The sequence below is a fragment of the Thermobia domestica genome, chromosome 9 (assembly GCF_964235325.1).
Source record: "Thermobia domestica chromosome 9, izTheDome1.hap1.1, whole genome shotgun sequence".
NCBI classification, from domain to species: Eukaryota; Metazoa; Arthropoda; class Insecta; order Zygentoma; family Lepismatidae; genus Thermobia; species Thermobia domestica.
In genome coordinates, this window is record NC_137462.1 from 197,657,165 (window position 1) to 197,678,076 (window position 20,912).

Below are 20,912 nucleotides of genomic sequence, written 5' to 3' on the forward strand. Positions count from 1 at the left end.
AATAGGTTTCACCAGTACAAGTCTGTACACAAGAAGGGAAGGGAAGGATATTTCTTTTCGTTTTTCTGTCTTAAGAAATACTCGTTTATAAAACAGACTACGCCCTGTTAAACAAGCCACGATACAAATTAAGTTATTCGTTTCTTTAAAAGAAAAAAATGGGTTACTAGTACAAAATAATTAATGGTACAAAACTATAATACGTAAGAATAGAGTAGAGAAAACTTGATTCAACAAACAATTACATAATAGAAATTTTTAATAACGAATTTCAGTTAAGTGTTGAAACTGACCGTACTTCAAAAAATGGCAACCTCTCTCTCTCTTTTTTTTTTCCTTTCCTCTCTCCTATTTACAGAAAATCGAATATTAAGTTGTACGAATCTGAAGTTATTTGGGTTTTTCGCAATGTTAAAACACACACACATACACTCAAAAGCTCGCCAAATAGAAGTTTTGATACATAGGTTTCCAAGAAAGATTTGCACAAAGAACACATATTCACATTTACCAGAAATTTGTGTAATCAAGTAATAGTTTATGGTAGACGAGTTGATGATCAAGCTCTTTTCAACCTAGCAATACGCCTACCCAATATATTGATCAAAACTTCACTATGTTTGGTCACAATAATAGACAGAGTTCTTGTCAAATCAAAGGAAATCTTTTAGAATTATCTATATATAAATCATACTTATGACACATTAATTGCTGTAAATAACCGTATACTTCTTGTGACTTTTAACAGAAAAGTATTTTTTTTTAAAAAAAGGACAAAACACGATGAACGAAATGCTCAAGATAATTAATTAACATAAGCGTAACAGTACTAATAATCAAACAAAGGAAATACATCTAGAATTAGCCAGCTGCATCACGCTTATATATCGCTTTAAAAATCATAATTACTGCAAAAATTAAGGTGTGATTCTGACTTCGCCTATCGTTTGTCAATCAATATTCGTCTAGCTACTGTATAACAAATAATAATAATAATAATAATAATAATAATAATAATAATAATAATAATAATACACTACTAACCTTAGATGACCTAAACTGACCGCGAAATTAACTTGAGAGTGATATTTTAATTAAATTTAAACTGCCAGAATGATTTGGCGCATTAAGAGTCACGTTACAGTCTATTTCGAAAAATTGAACTAAACCTTCGGGCAATCTATCAAAGGTAACAAGTATGTCCTAACAGGTAATCACCGAAAAATTTTAGTTATCTTAGACGCTTCTCGCAAATTATTCAAATTCGTAACTGTGTAAGAAATAAATAAATAGCTAAATAAATAAATAAATAAAAATAAAACAAGAGCACACATCATCTTTCATGTTCTAAGGAGATAAAGCAAGAGCTAGATCAAGTAGCTTTCTTTCAATTTGTCAATCAAGTATATGACATACAAAGACCACACACAATAGACCCTTTCTCTATTCCCTCCTCCCCTGCATCTAAATGAAGAACATTTAACAATTAAAAAGTGAATCAATAGGTATTCATGCTCTTAAATAATTTGTTTACAAATTTATCATAGAGGTATGGACTTATAATGTCATAATGTCGGGCACTTAAAGGGAAGATCTTGCGATCAAGTATTAGTTCACTGCAAATACTGAACAGCTTACTTTTTGAAATTGTCGAACTGTGTTTACTATTTTCGTGTACAACAAATAAATAAATAAATAAATAAATAAATAAGAAAAAGTAGTAGGGGTAATAATGAACACCCATTGCGTTATATTTCGTTACTCTATAACAGTTTGATTTCTTCACTGAACAATTGCATTCAAATGCCTTAATTTTCATCGCCGCATTAACCTAATTCATTACAAAATACGTATTTCAAACTTCACACAGTCTTACTTACTCTGATCTGAACAGGAATCTATTTTGTACGAACAAAGAAAGAAAAGAAAAAAAAAAAAGCCACGAGAAAATATAACCACACTGGCCTTCAACAACACGCAAAAGTATGCGTTCCAAATTCTCTCTCTCTCCTTCTCTCTCTCACACACACTACTTTTGCGGCCAATACGCCCTAGCTGCGTTGAAGAGGATCCCGGATGAGTTAGCCAACTAACTACATGTAGATAGCTTGATTTGGTTGGCAAGCACAGCACACGATATACTCTCTCTCTCTCACTCACACTTACACAAAAGCTGAACGAGCACAACACCAGTGACTACTAAACTAAACTTGTCGTCGCCGCTTGTCACTGCAAAGCTCTTGGTCGTAATACATTGCCAGTGCAAGTAGTAGTAATTTGTATTCAAATTGTCGTACAAGCTGCCGTCTAAACCAGGACTACCAGCGTTGAAAATTTTAAACCATTAAGGAATTCTTATTATAATTGCAGCCGGAATCCATCATTTTGTCCGAGCACCCTCGTGATTGTATGGTTACCTCCAGGAGATCTGTGTTCTATTTCCTGTGAGAGTTGGTAAGTTCGGATCACACGTTCAGGTATAGGCCGCGTCCCATACAGTCTCAGCGTTCTTAAATTCCAAATCAACAGATTTAACTGCCATTTTTGTAACTAGTCTACCAATAGGGAGTACAAATAACATAATCCTCTCCTTGCTCTTCATAATTCGTTTAACATTATTACTTGGGTTTCACGAGGTAAACAGAAAATGTTTCGGTTCTTTACTTGGTAATATTAAGGAAAAACAAGTAAGATTTTCATGATACTACAAACGAAAATTGTAGATAGTTTGAACGCAGAATATCATCGAAGGACTTCCAAATCCATATTGTCTCAGGACTTTTATGTACAACCTCAATGTGTATTTTTTTCACATATTTTGTTCCCAAAGGAGGGTTAAAACCTGAAACCTCCACCTCTTACGCTACTAATTCAAACACATTAGAAATTTTGATGAGCTCGAACCGTTCTTATAATTTGTGGACTAATAGCAAACGATAATTGTGAGTAAATGATTGTGGAAACTAGAGTAGAGAAAATCAAAGAACCAGGAGAAAACCCACGTGTTCCATGATGTCTTTTAAGCACAAGATCTTTGTTCTAGGATCGAACTCAGCACCCTTTGTACAAGATGGTGTGCACTCTTGCATTAAACTAGCGCTCCCCTTACCTCACCAAGCAAACACTGCAACGGTTGTAAGCAAACGTTGTTATACAGCCACCGTCCATGTAATGCCATCTAATCAAGATTATTCAATAGTAAAGTTTTTTAAGGACGATTTTTATTTACCCTTGTTAAAAATCCATTTAGAAAAACAAAAGGAGAGAAGGCTTTTAAATCCCACGGCAGGCAGCACGCAGCGAGAACACAAAACAAGGGGGAGGGAGACAAGCAGTAGCACGGAGCGAAGTGGGGCAAAGCGCACGGAATGAACGAATCGTCTCTTTGCCGCTCCGCTCCGCTCCTGGGAAAACGTCACACATTCTCCCGTTACCGACGTTGCCAAATTGACGAGAATACTTGGACAAAAACGGACATACATACTTACAGAGACACACACAAAAGAAAAGAAAGAAAAAAGCTATCTTTGCTGATGGAATTAGATACATGTAGATAATTCCAACACATCGTAATCAGTAATTGTTTGATCCCAGTTCCACAGAAACTTAGACGAATAGATTTTTCTCTCTTTTTTCTTTCTTTTCTCATGTGAACTTGATTTCTTCCTCTCAGTGAAAGAACTAAACGATTTCGATTGAATCAATTCTTCTTCTCGACGAACATCTTTCAAACGTCACATTTAAATGGTTTGGAAGTCTTCTACAGAATATCAAATGCATTGTTCTTTTCACCTGTTTCCTTTTTCACCATCCCTACCTACTTTTTTTTCTTCAAGTTACGAAGCTTGTTTTAACTAACGTCTTTTTACTTACTATTACTACTACTACTACCATAGAATTAACACCTGATTTTCTCATGTTTGAACGTTAAAATGGGGAAGTGAAACTAATGGTGAGTTCTTCCTGGGAAACCGTCGCGAAGTAAGACTGAATATCGAATCTCAACAGGGAAATCATATAGAAGAAAGAAAGAGAGAAAAGAGGGCAGATGTCAAACTTGCTTAGGAATCGGGTATAATACCGGGAGAAGGATACGCCAATAATGACAGTCCAGGTCCTGTTCTCTTGTTCAACTAAAAGAATTCTTCCTTTCTCCGCTAAACTTTCAGAAACAGGAAAAAAGTAAAACAATAACTACAATCAAGAAGATAAACCATTTTAATATATCTCTCTGTAACAGATATAAATAAAAAAAAGTCATTAAAACTTAGAGACTTCGTAGGTAGCTCGATAATTACGTAAGTGAGGAGAGGCAAAGGAATGCCAAAATACAGGGTGGCCCGAAAGTAGATATATTGTCCCGTACTGATCAACTCTTGTTTTTATACATGATTTCTTATTGTTATCCATCACGTAGACTTAGTTTGTTTATTATTTGTTCTTAATGTGTTTTTAAGCTCGGAAGAGTCGAAGCAAATAAACCTATAAGCTAGAATGTTATATCTGATCAATGCAGTGGTGTATACATACTTTCGGGCCACCCTGTATACTCTAGACCCTTCCGGACACGAACCAACAAGAGAATTCTAATTCTCGTATAAGAAAACAACTGCTCGAATTAGTAAACTGATGTAATATTAGGACTGAAAATCAAGCTGATTTGCAAACCTATTCGAAACTTTTATATTCAGAATTTACAATATTCTGAGCTATCGAAGACGTGAAATGTGAAAGGAAACGTTTCTGACTTCAAATCTAGACATCTGTGACACTCAAAAAAAGCTCAAAGCTAATAACTAGGTTATCTATTTTATTGGTGACCTCCAGTAATTCTTTCTTTCAATAAATAATAAAAGAAAAAATATGAATTGTTCTATCAACCGACAAATCTACCATATTACACATAAATGTCAACAAATCCATTTATTCTACCTCTAATTTAGACTTACGATTATGGTGCACTCTCAATTCTAAAATCAGCGAGATAATTTGTCTTTCTATGATACATATATTGAGTTCACCGATAAAACGGAGAAATATATCCGGAATTTATCTCGTTAAATCGGTCTTCTCTCGTCATGACGTCACACTTTCACTACTTTCTTCTTGTTCCAAAAGCGACAAAAGGAGGAGATGAGACTGAACAAGACAGGAAAATCACTTGTGTGATGTGATATTACTTGTATTAGCTGTCAAGTACGTATTAATAGCTTCTATAATTTACTATAATTTAATTCGATTACAGCTTACAGATGTTACTTAAAGTCATGATAACACTACATTTAGAAGCTTCCCTTCATAATATTAAAGAAAGAATGGTTTAACAAAATCTTGTAGTCAAATCCTACTCTACGTACGGAAACTTAGAACCTATTAATATATTATACTATTAGCACAATTCATCTAGTAAAACCAGACCATCTTAATACTAAGTTACAAATCCGCACTTGTACATTTTTCAGTTCTTTTAATATAATTTGTTTCAAATATATTTGAAAATATACAAACAATATTACACAACTATATTATTACAGTACTCCAATATGGCCATCGTACAATAACAAAGGTATCTTTTAGTTAATGCTACAGACTGAAAATACTGTCGCATCATACTATGACATTACAATAAGACTGCCAAGAATGCAGTTTAAGAAGGTATGTCTTATTCAGTATCTAGGTTATGGGAACATTACATAAGAGTTTATAAAGTGGGTTATGATGAAGCATTGCGCACAATATAATCCCCGTTGGTGAGAGAACCCAGGACCAAGTTTAACTCCAATATATATATTAACGGTGTTGAGTACCTAAACCACAGTTTTTTTTTTGTGTGTGTGTGGGGGGGGAGGCCTTACTGACTTATATGAGGAAATTTATTTTTCTGGTATTCTCATTATTAAATGTATAAAATTATAAATAACAAAAATTTAACTTCCACGAAATAAGGTACATTTAAATAGATTTACAGGGTGGATCAGTAAAATCAAACCATTAAAATACCACATCATTTGAAAGAAAACAGAAATATAAGTTTTCATATAAATCAATGGGCTGAAGAAAACGCAGGTAATGAACACCGTTAATTAGGGTATTATAAAATTAACATTACAATGGAATTTTCATCATTACTTTTTGACATAAAGCAATATTTCGTTGTAGGATTAACAACGATCATTAGAAGTTACGAAATGTTGATGTCACTCAAGAAAGGATGAATGGATGAAAGAAAGAAAGAAAAAAGAATTATTATGGACACACATTTCATGTAGTTCCAATATAAAAAGAATAATGAAACAATATTATAGGTCTTCCCCAGTTCTTTTGTCCATCAGATGTTACACGGAACAAGTTCGAGGAAAGCGTCCTTGGGTTTTACCCGGACTCGTTTTTAAATTTCGAGCACCTCGGTTCTTACGAAGCCGGATGTCGACCGTTTGTGTCAATTGGCGAGAGTGGGATTCGTAATAACACATTGCGGCCGTATTATAATCACGCTTCTGTTTATATGTATATAAAGCATACGCATGTACTTTTGTCCTATAGAACTAATTTATAATACAATGTTAGGGTGCAATCTTATATGAAGTCATCTCCGCGTGTTATACTTCTTATTTTAAGATTACTAGACACTTTTTTTTTAATAATAACTTTTAAGAAACAACTATTATTTATGTTGCAATATATGTTTCTTTTTTTAAGAGTCTTAGTTCATGTTTGAAAAACTTGTTTTTTGTTTTTGTTTGTTTGTTTGTTTTTATTCGCAGTATTCTCATATTTGACTCATGTTATCCAATATCAAGACTTTCAGAGTTACCTAGCTAAACAATGTAGCATACATAGTCTTCGGCACAATAAACCCGGGTTCGAGTCCCGGTAGGAGCCCATGCAGTTCGGTTCTCGTATAGCTTCGGTGTTCAAATCAACCAATCAACTAATGAAGGCTTTTAGAAAACGCGAGATGGGAGAGAAGCTAAATAAACATGAAATTAGAAAAAGACTTAAATCCTTCCGTTTGATATACAGACATATTGAAAAGCCTATTATCACTCTACTCGTGTTCCCATTACGTGTCAATTATTCAAATGTCAATAAACAATAGTACGCTTCTGTAACATTTAACTAATCATAATAATTAAGCAATATATATATATATTATACTAAGAAGCTAAATGTCTTCCCGCAGTCTTCCTTACTCAAGTGAACTCGTTCAGACATGTCTTCTTCTTTCAAACAAATTCAGAATCATTTAACTTTCTGACATTAATCTACAGCAATATGATAATAACGAATAAATAGTTAATATTTTTTTTCTTATCTACTGTGTATTCATTTCACCCTAAGCTCATATGTGTGTTATTAATTCCTCCCACCTCCTCCTGCCCACATTATGCATCGAACGAACACCCTGTTGCAAGACCAATTCTAATCTGTAATTCATCCGGATCGAAGAACATGCATAGCTAACACTGCTACGCTTAATTAATTCACTTCATAAAATTGTTTTTCGAATCAATTCAAAAGCGAAATCATGTATATCCATGATGCAACACAAGAAGTTACTACATACACACGTACGCATATATGCATATAACCAAAGGAAGTACGTATTTTGAAAGAGCTGCTGAGAACACTATTTTCTCTTTCAAACTCTATCATCGTTAATGAATTTCAATTGTTCGAGCACAGATTATTATTTGGAACTATATCTGAAGACCTCCTTATTTTAGTTTCGGGTCGGTTCTCATCCAGATTTCCTGTGAAGACAGAAATATCAGAGACACAAAATCATAATACAATTCGAGGGTTATTTCTATTAGACCAAAGGCCCATTCGGATGCTCTGGTTACGTTATCACTAATTTGAACATGAACCGTCTAATCAGCAATAGCTCTTCGTGGCAACTTCATAAGGAAGCCTGATTTAATTTAGCCAGGTGCATTGTCATATCCTTAATCAATGTTATACTGAAAGCTAAATAAATCCTGTAAAGTATTTAATAATCAATAATGCTGTCAATTTCTACCCAAGATGTATGAAAGTTTGTGTTACAAAAGTTCTTGATTGACCAATGCGTAAATGGAGGATTTCAAGAGATCGAAACACTTCTTTTTTTTAAAAAAAAAAAAAAAAAACTTCTAATTTATCTACAAGAGTATACTTGAACAGAAACAATTTACGTAATATAATACGTAACATCTTGTCCTGGTCACTTGGAGAAGGTAAGTACACGACACAAATGATATATACTGGAATATATCAAACGATTTAAAAAAAACAGTATCTTGTCTTCCAAGCAACGTTTCAAATTAAAACAATAACAAATAGGTAAATAAATTGTATTGTAACCATCGGATATATTAATGTATTTCACTTCATAAAATATAGAGTAATATTAAAACTTTTGATGGACTAAGTACAAATTGTGACTTTCAATTTCTTTCTTTTCTAGTTTCTTTCGTATCCACAAACTGTGTGTGTGAACAAATAAAACATTTCAGAGATGACTTAATTTCAGAATTCCCCTTAGCCGTGTTTTTACTCCATAATGTGTCAGCAGGAAGTTACTTTTACTTATACAAAATGATTTCGGGAATTTCCTTCAAGCTTCTGCCATAGATTAGACTTTTTTAAAAAAAAATCAATATAATGCGTTATTTAAAAAAACAGAAAAAACAGTGCTATCACAAATAATCTCATTTCTACAAGTAGAAATTCTACCCTGAACATTTCATGGTAGCAGTGCGTGATTGATTATAGTACCGAACGAACAAAGATTCAAGGTTGTTTTCACTCAGATGTTTGTAAAACCTATTATAGCAGATTTAACTTGCTAACACAAAACATCGATGTATACAAATTATAGCCTACTACATATTAAACTGCGCTACGTCATTAACTTTTCACGTCACACGACTTTAGCATATGGTACACTACATTAACCTATCTTTTCTCACAGTATCTTCTAGTTTCGACAAGAATACGTACTATTACAATGACCGACCCTTGAATTATCACTTTTAAGAAGTTTTATTACAATTTATGCATAAAATTAACCCTAAAATCGCAAAAAAAAAAAAAAAAAAATCAAGCCACGTTAAAATTATGCTGATTTATAGACCTAATCGGAAAAAAAAAACACGATAAGTAATATTGTACAACAAAATTTCTAGCCCTATTTGTTAGTCATCACTTTATTGGCTACCATTCTCACCAGGAAATTTTCCTACTGTTCAAGATATATTAAAAAAGAAGAAAAGAAAAAGTAGGCCTAGCAACCTTTCTTACATAAAAACCAGTGTGATATTAAAATAGCTTATGTATCTCTCGGTTTATTAAGAGAACTATAAACACTGTGTTATGACTACGAAAAGCAAAAAGGCAAGAACAATGTTACGAAAACGAAACAACAGTGACACAGGGGCGTCATTTTGGAATGATAGAGTGGGAATTCAGAGTCTGAGAAATACTTTTTGAATAAATTGTATACCAATATGCAACTAAAAAACTTGAAACCTTTATGTCTGTGAACAATCTCACTCCCCTCCCTTCTCCCTCGCAAAGTCTGAAATGACGTTACTGGTAACAAACAAACTGATGCGTGAGGTTAAAATGAACGCAAAATATCACAATTTCAGTTATTATAAAGGAATGGAACATAGTACAGTTAGTTGTGATAATATATGACAACATTAAGAAGAATACTGAACTAAGCAGATGAGCCTATAATTAAATATTTAAATAAAAAGAGAGTACTCGAAGGAAAGCAACATACAAACAGGACAAAACAAAACAGAACCAAAAAAAAAAAAAAAGATTGAACAGAATACAAAGAAAAAAGTAGCTCTTATTTGTAACACGTACTAGTATCACGTCTGAGCGATTGCGAAAGTGGGTCAAGTCGTGTGGAGCTATCGGCCTTTACAAGTAACTCCTTTCGCCTCCTCGCCTGCTTATCCCCTCCCCACTTTTTAGACATTCCATAAGCGAAAAGAATAAATTTCTCCTACTTTAATGCATTAAGTATTAAAGAAAATATCCTCTCCACAGTCTTCACAAGAAAACTATTTTTTAAGTAGTATAGTCGGGAGCAAAAGTGGACACTTATCTATACACAAAGTCAAAATAGATAAATAAAAAAAATAACTATTTGCATACACATATGTCTGTATTTAAAAGAGATGTTCTTGCATCTCCAAGTTACGGGAAAATAACTTTGAAAGTTCTTAAATTGGTAACATGCACAAGCGGGCAAGGGCGCCGATTTCTCTGTAAATTTGGGGGGGGGGCATTCAGATGCTGAAGGTATATATATGACGACTTTAAGACAAATTGCACTCAAATTATACCAAATATTGTATATTCATAAATACAATAGGGGGGCCCACATGAGCTTTGGGGGGGGGGGCCGAGCCCCCCCGGATCGGCGCCCTTGCAAGCGGGTAATCACTTTTACTCACGATTGTACAATTCGTTTCTTAGTTTAGATACAATAGGTAACATGTAATTGAGTATACATAACTGTAGCCTGTTTGAGGCATATCATATAATATATGTAACTTACCTTTTAAAAAATGATGATGGCGTATTCCAGTTAAAACAAGTTTGATGTTGTATGTAATGTCACTGGGAAAACTTTTTACACATTAGAGAGAAAAATTGTTTACGAGGGCAATTATAAACATCCTTGTTTGTGTCACTTTTCTTTTCAATATCAAAAAGTATACACTTGTTTTGTCATCAGATTTTTACACTTCAATCTTTTTATATGTGTTACACTCACACACACACTTTTTGCTTGAAACACTTTATTACACACTTATATAAAAGTCCATTCACATTTACATTTATTTGTTTTATATATATAGAATATTCACATAATTCTCCTGTATTATTATTTTACTAGAGCAAATAATAATAAAAATGTTTTTCTCTTTCCTAGGCACATAGTATCACATGAAAACCAAATAAAAACTCGCACACGCCACGCACACAGAGGATGCTCTCTCCTGCTGCTGCATCGCTCCGTTCGCTGTTCATAAAAACTTCGAACACGGCACACAATCGCCGTCGCCTCTGCCTTCCACACGGGGAAAACAACAACTAAACTGACGACCACAGCTTGCGTGCGCAACAGCAAGCCAGTCAGCAAAAGCAGAAATCCCCCTCCCCCTCCTTCTTCTAATACTTCTACCACACAGAACACTATTCCCCTATTAAGACTAGCAGCGCCCCCTGCCTATGCTTTTGCCTTTGTGAGCTATCTTCTCCTCCTCCTCATTCGGCTCCTGTGACGTATACGTACTGAACTTTATGACGTCATATTACGTTGAAGAACTTTTTCCCCCTCTAAATACTTCCTCTCCTTTTCTCTCTGCATCACGCACGTACACGCGTTTCGTAGTTCGGTCGTCGTAACTCCTAACAAAAAAAAAAAAAAAAATCTCAACTTTGAAGAGGAGTGGATCTGCAAATAGGAAACGGGTTGGGAAACCAAAAAGGGTTGCCAGCAGGGAAAAGAGGAAGGTGTATAAACGGATAGGCATCGTCACTTCCGTTTTCAGTTTTCCCTCACACTCCGTTCCCTTCCCTTTTTTCTTTCCTTGCTGGTCGTATATAGAATCGACGAATCGCAAAAGATCTTCCACTACGGTACAGCTTAACAATGGATGTCAAAATGTGGCATGTCACGGAAAAGCTAGCGCGAATATCGAGCGCAAAACAAGTAAATCATCCACGGAAAGGAATGAAATTGGGACATCTATATAGTTCGATCCGGTTTCACACTAGACGGGACTGAGTAAATAACGTTCTCGGTTTTGCAATTGTGAGTTTCCTTATTCGAATCCCAAAGCCGGACTTTTTTTCAATTTTCCAGGGCTGCCTTCTCAGAAAAAAAAATGATAAACGGTTGACCATCTTGATAAGGAACAGGAAGGGCCCGAGTTTGAATCCGGTGGCCGATAATCATGACTTTTTCCAAAGCTTTCCTGAATCTCAATTCCACAAAGCCAATACTGAGATTGTACCTTTAAACGAAAACCCTTTGTCTCAAATTCTGCTTTCCCCTTGTCTTTAATAGTTTCCCATCTTTCATTAATAATATTCCTAGTGTAAAATGTCCTTTCTGTTCTATATGTGGGAATTAGGTATCAAACGAAAAAGTATTGGAAATAGTATGAGAAAAGAGTGTATAATGAAGATTATTCGAAAAGAAGAGATAGGATGTTTGACCACATTATGAGACGGGGAAGAATGGTGGTATTAGCTACAGAGCGAATGCCAGACGAGAAAATGTTTACTGCAAGGTCGTGATTGGCATATACGTACAAAATACTACAAGATACTGGGAGTCTAGCTCATGATAGGGAAAAGTGAAATGCAGCGTCAAACCAATCAAAAGATTGCTGACGAGAAAATATGGGAATTTGGTAAATAAACAAATCTAGCATGATCAATGGTTAGATGCATTCCTAGCTCTTATCTAAGGGATGGCCAAGAGGAGGGTCAGCCCCCTGACGTCATCTTCATCACTCGGAAGCTTCTAGCTGTTTGTTGGTGAGTAAGATCAGGTGAACTCAAGTTCGATTTCCCCCTCCCCAAAGAAAGAGAGCCTCGCCCCCTGCCTTGGTGTTCTAGCTACGGACTTGATGCCTTATATTGTTTGATTGCTCCGTCTGAATGGAAAATGAAATCTTTGTTTTACGTCCCACTATTATGCCGGCTAGGCTAAAGAAGACAGTAATGATGAGAAGTGAATTAAAGGGTGAACTGAAGAAAGTAGGATGAAACGAGAGAACCCCGAGAAAACCCATGCACACGGTTTTTGTCCACCATAAAGCTCACTTGGCTCGAGCTGGGATCGAACCAAGGGTCCCAAGCACTAGAGGTGAACGCTCTACCACTGAGCCACCGCGGCCCCTTCCGAATGCAAGTTAGGTTGTAGACTACTCACCATTACATAGTTAGGAGGTACCACTAAGCCAGTACGTTAGACATAGGATTGCCAGCTCCTTTGCCTTAGTGGTTCAAAAAGGTATGTAGAAAACTGGAAACTGAGAGACTGGAAAAGGTATACACGACCTGTGGAACAGACTTGGAAAATGGCGAAAGGAGGGGAATGCTTTATCTCCTTAAGAATCATGTTCACCAAAACAATTGTAAAAATATCAGTCAACTACCTTTTTTTTATCTCTTCTTGATAATTTAAAGTGATAAACAATTCTATAAAAATAATATGATACCAAACACAGTATTGTCTTTCCATTAGAAGATAAAAGAAAGGTTGAAGGTTAATCTTGGGCGTGCCTTAGTACTAGAAAAAAAAAAGTTTTGAAAATTAGAGGTGGTTGGGGAATAGTGCAAGGTGTATCAACAGTCCTGCACTAGGCCGACTCCTTCATGAGTAACTTTTTTTTTTTTTTTTTTTTTTTAATTGCATCAACTTTTCAGCAGAGCAAGTTGAAGATTGGCACTGCTGAACGTGAACATGGATGGACAAATAACACAATTGTTCCGTGCGGGAGAGAGTGATGTGTATCTTCACCTACAATATTTTTACACGAAACAAAACTCTACTAGCCTTTCACTTCTCAATAAGGGTCATTTTTTTTAGTAATGTAACATTTCTATTATAACTACGAATTTCCTTACGGTCTTTATGCGATGTGACCCTCCTGTAAGGACTGGATCGCGTTGCACAGAACTATAAATGAAATCAGAATATAAATTTGGCATCTGCCTTAATCGGTTTCCTAGATGATATGGCCAATGTGTCATTACGAAACAGTACGAACAAGGGTAAACAATTTTTAAATTAAATATTATCGAGAATTGAGTGCAGTATGAAAAGACTGTGTTCGTATTACCTTAAAACAGTTCTTCTTGGGCAATTTTACATAGTTGCTAGAGTTTATGCCTTTGCTCTTTCATTAGCTTACACTTCGCGTGCAGCTGTGTAAAGCAGGCAAGCAGAAGGAACAGTTGTGCGGAGGATCAAATGCACTTCTGTATGTATGCGTGAAGAAGTTGACTACCAAAAACCAAACCAAACGACCAAGAGGGTAAAACTTCATAATAGACACACAGCCTTCCGTAGACGTGAGGTGGGAGGGTTATACATTGACGATAGACCAAAGGGGAAGAAATTGAGGGAAGAAGGCCTTTTCCTCGACCTCTTGTGTGTGGCTGTGTGGGGGGAGAAAACGTTCTCAGCTGCTGATGGGATTGAAGAAGGGATGAGTGAGTAATTATTGATCGCTTTGAGAAAACGCGCTTCTTGTGACACACACACATACATATATAACTATTCTATCAGGTCACTTTTTTTTTTTTTTTTACATATTATCACATAGCCTTGCTCAGTGTGTTATTGTATATATATATATATATATATATATATATATATATATATATATATATATATATATATATATATATACTACATTATTAATGTGTTTATGTATTTCACTGAACACATTTTAATCCTGGATTTCCTCCAGGTAACTGGATCCAAATATTAAAAAGAAAGAAATTTTAAGCTTTGTTGCAGAGATAATTTTATCATATTACTAACTGACGCTTTAAATCTTTACCTGGCGCACATTATGTTATGTATATTTGCGTACTGTGTATTCCGTGTTGCGTGTATTTTTACTGTTGTGTAGTCGTGGATTTGACTCCCGGTGGGAATACAAGTTAATTTAGGTATTGAGTTTACCTATTGTATAAGCGAATTAAGAGACGGTGAACTTCGGTTTAGAAATCTAGAATTAAAGATCGTGAAATTTCATGTGCTGATCACACTCATTATCAAATTAAAAAGTTACTTCTGGTCACAGATTGTTGTATATTGTAACGTTTGGGAGTTTAGTAATCAATATAGTTATTCGATTATATCCTGTTAATCAATGACTTTTATCCTGTGCTTTATTTCAAATTGTTCAGCACTGGGGCAAAGTGGAATTCAGGGGCGTCATTTCAGACTTCGCTTGAGGGGAGCAAGAGCATCAACGACATAAGACTTTTACGTTTTGTATTAGTATATTAGTAGACCATCGATTGAAGTATATGCATTCCTCAAGCTCCTGGGGGAAGGGGGGCAATTGCCTCCTCCTGCCTCTCCTAAATGACGCCCCTGGTGGAATTGCAGTTTAACATCAAATCCCTTCAGGAGTCGCGTTCGCCAATGTCAACAGAACATGAGTATCCACATCTCCCGAACGAGCGCGAATTTTGAACTTGCAATCTCCGGGTCACAAATTTGAACATATCTTCTGCATTTTGCTATGGTGTGTGGGGTAGGCAAATGAAACAAAGATTATGGTGCGACGTTGCCGTGTTGTAAAGGGATGTGGATACACAGACGGCTACTGAGCGAGTAGATGACAAATAGCATCATACAAAGACGTGACCCTCTCATTTGCTAACAGCGTTTAAAGGGAACTCAGAACGCTGTCACCACTGTTGCCAACTCACCAGTGTGAAATGTCGCTAGTTTAGTACTCTAAAGTCGCTAGAAGTCGCTAAACGCCTCCTGCCAAGTCGCTATACAATTTTACAAAGAAATTAAAAGTATTTAAATATTTTTCATATACAACGGAAGACTCGAGTATTTTTTTCTTTTAAAAAAATGGCCATCTTGACAAAAAATACTGCACTATGCGCTTTGAAGAATACAAAATTAATAAATATAGCATTGAAAGTTTGCAAATACTTAAAATTTTGGATCACTTTTCCCCATTCCCTCTTATTGAGTACGATTATCTTTTTGGGGGGTTGGGGAATTCATGTTGCTTTCGCATTGGAACACTTCACCGAACTCACCCCACGAAATTTCTGTATAATTTATATTAAGAACAACCGCAGTTCAATTAATATATAAATCACACGCACTACACTGAACCAGAAAAGCACAATGTTCTCCAGCGTCACTGTTACTGTACGCACTGTGCAATGTAAGAGGTTACCAGCTATTATGCAACTAGTTAGATACGGGAAATTCCCGGATTTCCGAACCGCAGTGAAGAAGGGCATAATCCTCATAGCAGCGATGAATCCAACGAAGTAGGTCGCTCATAGCAGTAGTGCAACCGAGTGTGTAAAAGTAATTATTAGTATCACGAACTGCAAAATTTTGGATACTTTAATATAAATATAGAACAAAATATTTGAATTCCTAACTGTCGCTAGATTTGTCGCTAGGCGCTAAATAAAAATTTTTGTCGTTAGACACTTCCAAAAGTCGTTAGTTCTAGCGACAAAGTCGCTAAATTGGCAACACTGGCTGTCACCAAACTTTATACTGCATACTTGCTTGGGTGGGGGCAAAGAAAATTGAAAATGCTCCCATTATTAGTTATAAAAAGATCATCTCTGTTTTGTAATTTACAGGGTCAGAATTAAGCTTTAGGAAGGAAACCGTGCTCCTATTTCTGTTGGTACGGAAGGTCAAGGTTCGATTCCTAGAGGAAGTGAATTATAGTTTTGAATGCCACGTTAAAGAGTAGACCCACGTCTCATCAGGGTTGAAAAAAAACATGATTTTTTTAAAAAAATCATAAAAAACGTTTTTTATGTTTAAAACATGTTTTTTTTGTTTAAAACGTTTTTAACGTTTAAAACAAAGTACTTTGTTTTAAACAAGAAAAAAACATGTTTAAAACGTTTATTTTGTTTAAAACAATAATCTACATAAGCATATATATTACATTTTTACACTCTTAGGTACTGCTTGCCATCTATATTCAACCGCTAGATCAAATTTCGAGAACTTCCCTAATCTCGATCCGCCCAAATGTTCAATTCCGGAGAAAAAATCGGGATTTTCCCGATCTCCATTCACAGAATATGTAGTTTAGTTTCTTTGTGTTACGTTCTACTGGTCGTCTGCATTCTTCATCTTTAAACTCCCATTGACGCAACTGCTGTGTCAGGGCTTTAAACCTCAATGGCTCAGTCTTAAACCTCAAATTAAGGCTGGGAGATGGTTTTGGTACTAATTTATTCCTCAAAGATGCAACTTTCCTGGTGTGCATTTTATGTATGTGGGAGGAGGGTAAATATCGTGTGTTTTTTTTTTTTGTTTTGTTTTCAACAGTTTTTTTGGGAGCCCTTCCCCCTCTTGGGATAGATTCATAAAAATTGTTGCATGAAGCAATGAAGTAGGTTACTACATGGTAATATCGTGTATTTGTACCAGGGTTGGCTGGTTTAAACCAAAAAACGAAAAATGTTCCTAAAAGTGTAAGTGTTTGTAAAATCTTGATGAACACACGTTTGTGGGTTATCACGTTTCACTCCCGTATATTATTCGTATTATATTCAGACCTAAATTCCCCATTCATTACTCAAAAAGATTATACTGCATAAGCAACTTTATATATATATATATATATATATATATATATATATATATATATATATATATATATATATATATATATATATATATATATATATATATATAAGTTTATAAACAATATATATAAGTTTATATTGTTTTGTGATTTTTTTGTAGTTGTTATTATTGTTTTTATTTAATTGCAATCAAAGAAAAATTCTAAATATTGTTACGTTTCAATGTTTACTATTGATAAAATACATCGAAATGCCGTACTTTTTGTGTGTGGGGGGAGAGGGGGGTCAGACCCTACGAGAGACATTTAGTGAAATGAGAAGTCTCTTTGGTATTTATTTATGTATAAATGAGTCTGAGCCAAAGTGGACTCAAATAATTCGTATCTTTATTCACTTTTCTTACTAATATGCAAATTAAGTCGTTGTATTTCTTTGATTTGGACCAATAAAAGTTGCTGTTAACTAACTCGAACTAAATTAGTTCTTCTGTACTCCGTAGTACTTTGAAATTGTTCATATGTAATTCTGTATTATGGTTTCACTTGTGCAACTGTTTATCTTTTTGTCCTTCTGAAATGACTCTTGACAGTTATATTAAGAAGCATGTAAAGATCAGTACAACGTATTTTTATCAGGATTCCTTCGTGAGTGAGTCGGCAGACGTATCGCATTTGTGGCCAATTAGTCCTGGTTCCGAGTTCAAATGGAGGAAAATTTCTCTCGGATGTAACTCGAGAAACGATTTTTATTCCGCTTTAAGCTTATGTGATCCCTTCCAGCATAACCCGGTAGTTGCATAATAACATCAAGGCGAAACAAGCTTATTTCTGTCCATATATGATATGAATATATAGAGCAAATTATTTAAACCAAAAGAACCTGGTTTAAACCAAAAAAACGGTTTTTTGTTTTTTCAATAAAAACCATGGTTTTTGCCAACCCTGATTTGTATTTCTTGCTTATTATGGGGAGCAGGGAGGGGACAAAGTTAGCCAATTTTTGGAGTTTCAGTTTTTTGACGTAAATTACATTTATTTTTACAACAAACGTCAATAGCTCAGTCCTTAATTAAGCTAGAAAGGTGATTTGGTACCAAAGTATTTTTGAGAGATAAAGCTTTCCGTCACTTGCATTTTATGTATATACGGGGTACGTATGTACGGCCGAGAGAGGGAGGATGAAGTTTTTTTTATCATCAATTTTTTTTCATCAGGTTTTGGCGGGTATTCCTCCCCTCTGTGTGGTACATCCATAAAAATTGGTATGTGAAGCAATGAAGTAGTCCCCTACATGATAGTAACCTGTATGTGTACTTGTTGTTTATAGAGGAAGAGGGGGTCAAATTTGGTTAATTTACATTTATTTTCGGGACGGTCCCGTATAACACAAGATATATTTCACTGAAGTGGTCTAGAAGCATAATTCTTGTTCGTATACATGATGTGTGCAGCAAAAATGATTTGCATATGGACGTGGTACTATAGTGGGGGAGGGGAGAGAATGTCTAATTCAATGAATGTTTTTCTGCGCATATTTTTTTAAAAAATATTTCCTACATAAAACGAATTCATTACGCAATGGCAGCAATGACTACCATTTCTTATATTATTGTCACAAGTATGTGGCCTACACATTAGCATCATTTTGTCAGCGCAGGTAACTGCAAGGGTTGCCAGGGCCCCGCAAAGTCAATATTTTCATATTTTTAATGATTTTTTTATGTCTGTTCTTTTTCTACAAATACGGCGGGAATTTCACGCATATTATCTCGTTGGAATTTGTGGTCTATAAGCTTTTCAATTGTGTATATCTCATGAAATGTTCAAATACTTCACTTGAACTTCTGTTGGTTTAGTTATAAGCACACTGATGTGCAGAATTTCGTTCAGTAATTGCTGTTATAATAAGAATATAACTCTGCTTGTAATTTACTCCATGCACAAACCCTGCGGAGGATGGGTTGTTTGTTAGAAAATTAAATTAGCTTCTTCAATCTGACATTTTAGTTGTTTTAAACATGGGGGGCGCGGTGGCTCAGTGGTAGAGCGTTCACCTCTGGTGCTTGGGGTCCCGGGTTCGATCCCAGCCCCCGCCAAGTGAACTTTGTGGTGGACAAACACCGTGCTCGTGGGTTTTCTCGGGGTTCTCCCGTTTCCTCCCACTTTCTTCATTCCACCATTTCACTCATCTCTCTCATCATCACCGTCTCCTTTAGCCTAACCGGCATAACCGTGGGACGTAAAACTTAAAGATTTCATTTCATTTCATTTTTGTTTTAAACATGTCCAACCAGCATCGAAAAAAAACACGTTTAAAACAATTTGTTTAAAACGTTTAAAACAAACTGAATAAAACAACAGCCCTCGTTTTAAACATGTTTTAAACACTTGTTTTAAACATTTTGTTTTAAACATATCAACCCTGCGTCTCATATATCCTCGGTGATGAAATGGAAATTAAACTCTGAACAGGCACATAAAGTAATAATGAGTAACAAACAGTTAGTCATATTTTGACAGACAAGTAATGTTTCATAAAACATTGCTCGTTTGTGAGCATAATAGCTCCGTGACGTATATGACTGTGAGGGCTTGTAAAAAGAGTTAGCGGAAACGCCAGGCAGTTAAAAAAATTTAAAAAAAAAAAACAATAAAAAGGAAAAGGGAGAATTTCCTTTCTACAGAAACAGAACAGAACAAAGTGATACAGACGATACTTATGACAGGCACAGAGTAGAAAGCAAGTGTGTAGTTGAGCTCAGGAAATTAAAAGGACGTCTTCCTTTCTACATATTTATATATATACACTATATGAAGTTCTTTTTGTTATTTTTTCATTATTTTTTAAAAAATCAAGACACGTGACCTATGACGTGAAATGGACGGCGTCTGTGCAGTGAAGGAGTGAAGAAACGACCACCATATAGACGACGACGGGAAGAAAACACACACGCTACGCATGTTTTACCATAGCATGTAGTTACGTCAGCGGATGAGAACTCTTTCTTTCTTTCTTTCTTTTTTTTTTTTTTTTTTTTTTTTGTAACTCAAACACATTATTATACTCTACATAGTGGACAGAGGATGAAAATTCTTTTCAAACACTAAAGAAATAGACGGTAGTGAATTACGCTTCTGTGATTATTTCTTATACTCTACCAATGCCAGTTAAGTAAATTAGACAAAGACAGTAAGGGTTATAATGCTAAAGATGAAAAACATGTACGCAACACTGGTTCCCTCTTAGCACTGCCAACAAAATCTTTCATGCAGGGATCAAGATCTTCCACAATTCAAGTTCACCAACATTAAACCCTATCATAGCTCCGTTTACAAAGTTTATTATTATTATTATTATTATTATTATTATTATTATTATTATTATTATTATTATTATTATTATTATTATTATTATTAATTACTGCCCCATTTGCTTCCAATTGAAGTATAATGATTCTATATTTTATTTGCTGTAAGTACTTGTCGTTACGTTCTTAATTTAGAACTTTGATAAAAAGAGAAGACTGTCACTGCCCGGTTATTTATCCTCTGCTGTTA

General features: G+C 35.1%; 1 protein-coding gene across 3 annotated transcripts in view; it reads right to left on the reverse strand.

Annotated features, from left to right (window-relative positions):
- LOC145660528 (uncharacterized) overlaps positions 1-20,912 on the reverse strand; it is a 176,236-nt gene that overhangs the window by 24,137 nt on the left and 131,187 nt on the right. The window contains exon 1 of one of the 3 annotated variants that reach the window (XM_081725708.1): positions 10,562-11,165. The exons of the other annotated variants lie outside the window; for them this stretch is intronic. The gene's annotated coding sequence lies outside the window, so the exon portion shown is untranslated. Of the gene's footprint in view, positions 1-10,561; positions 11,166-20,912 lie in introns of those variants that run through there. 3 annotated transcript variants of the gene reach the window in all.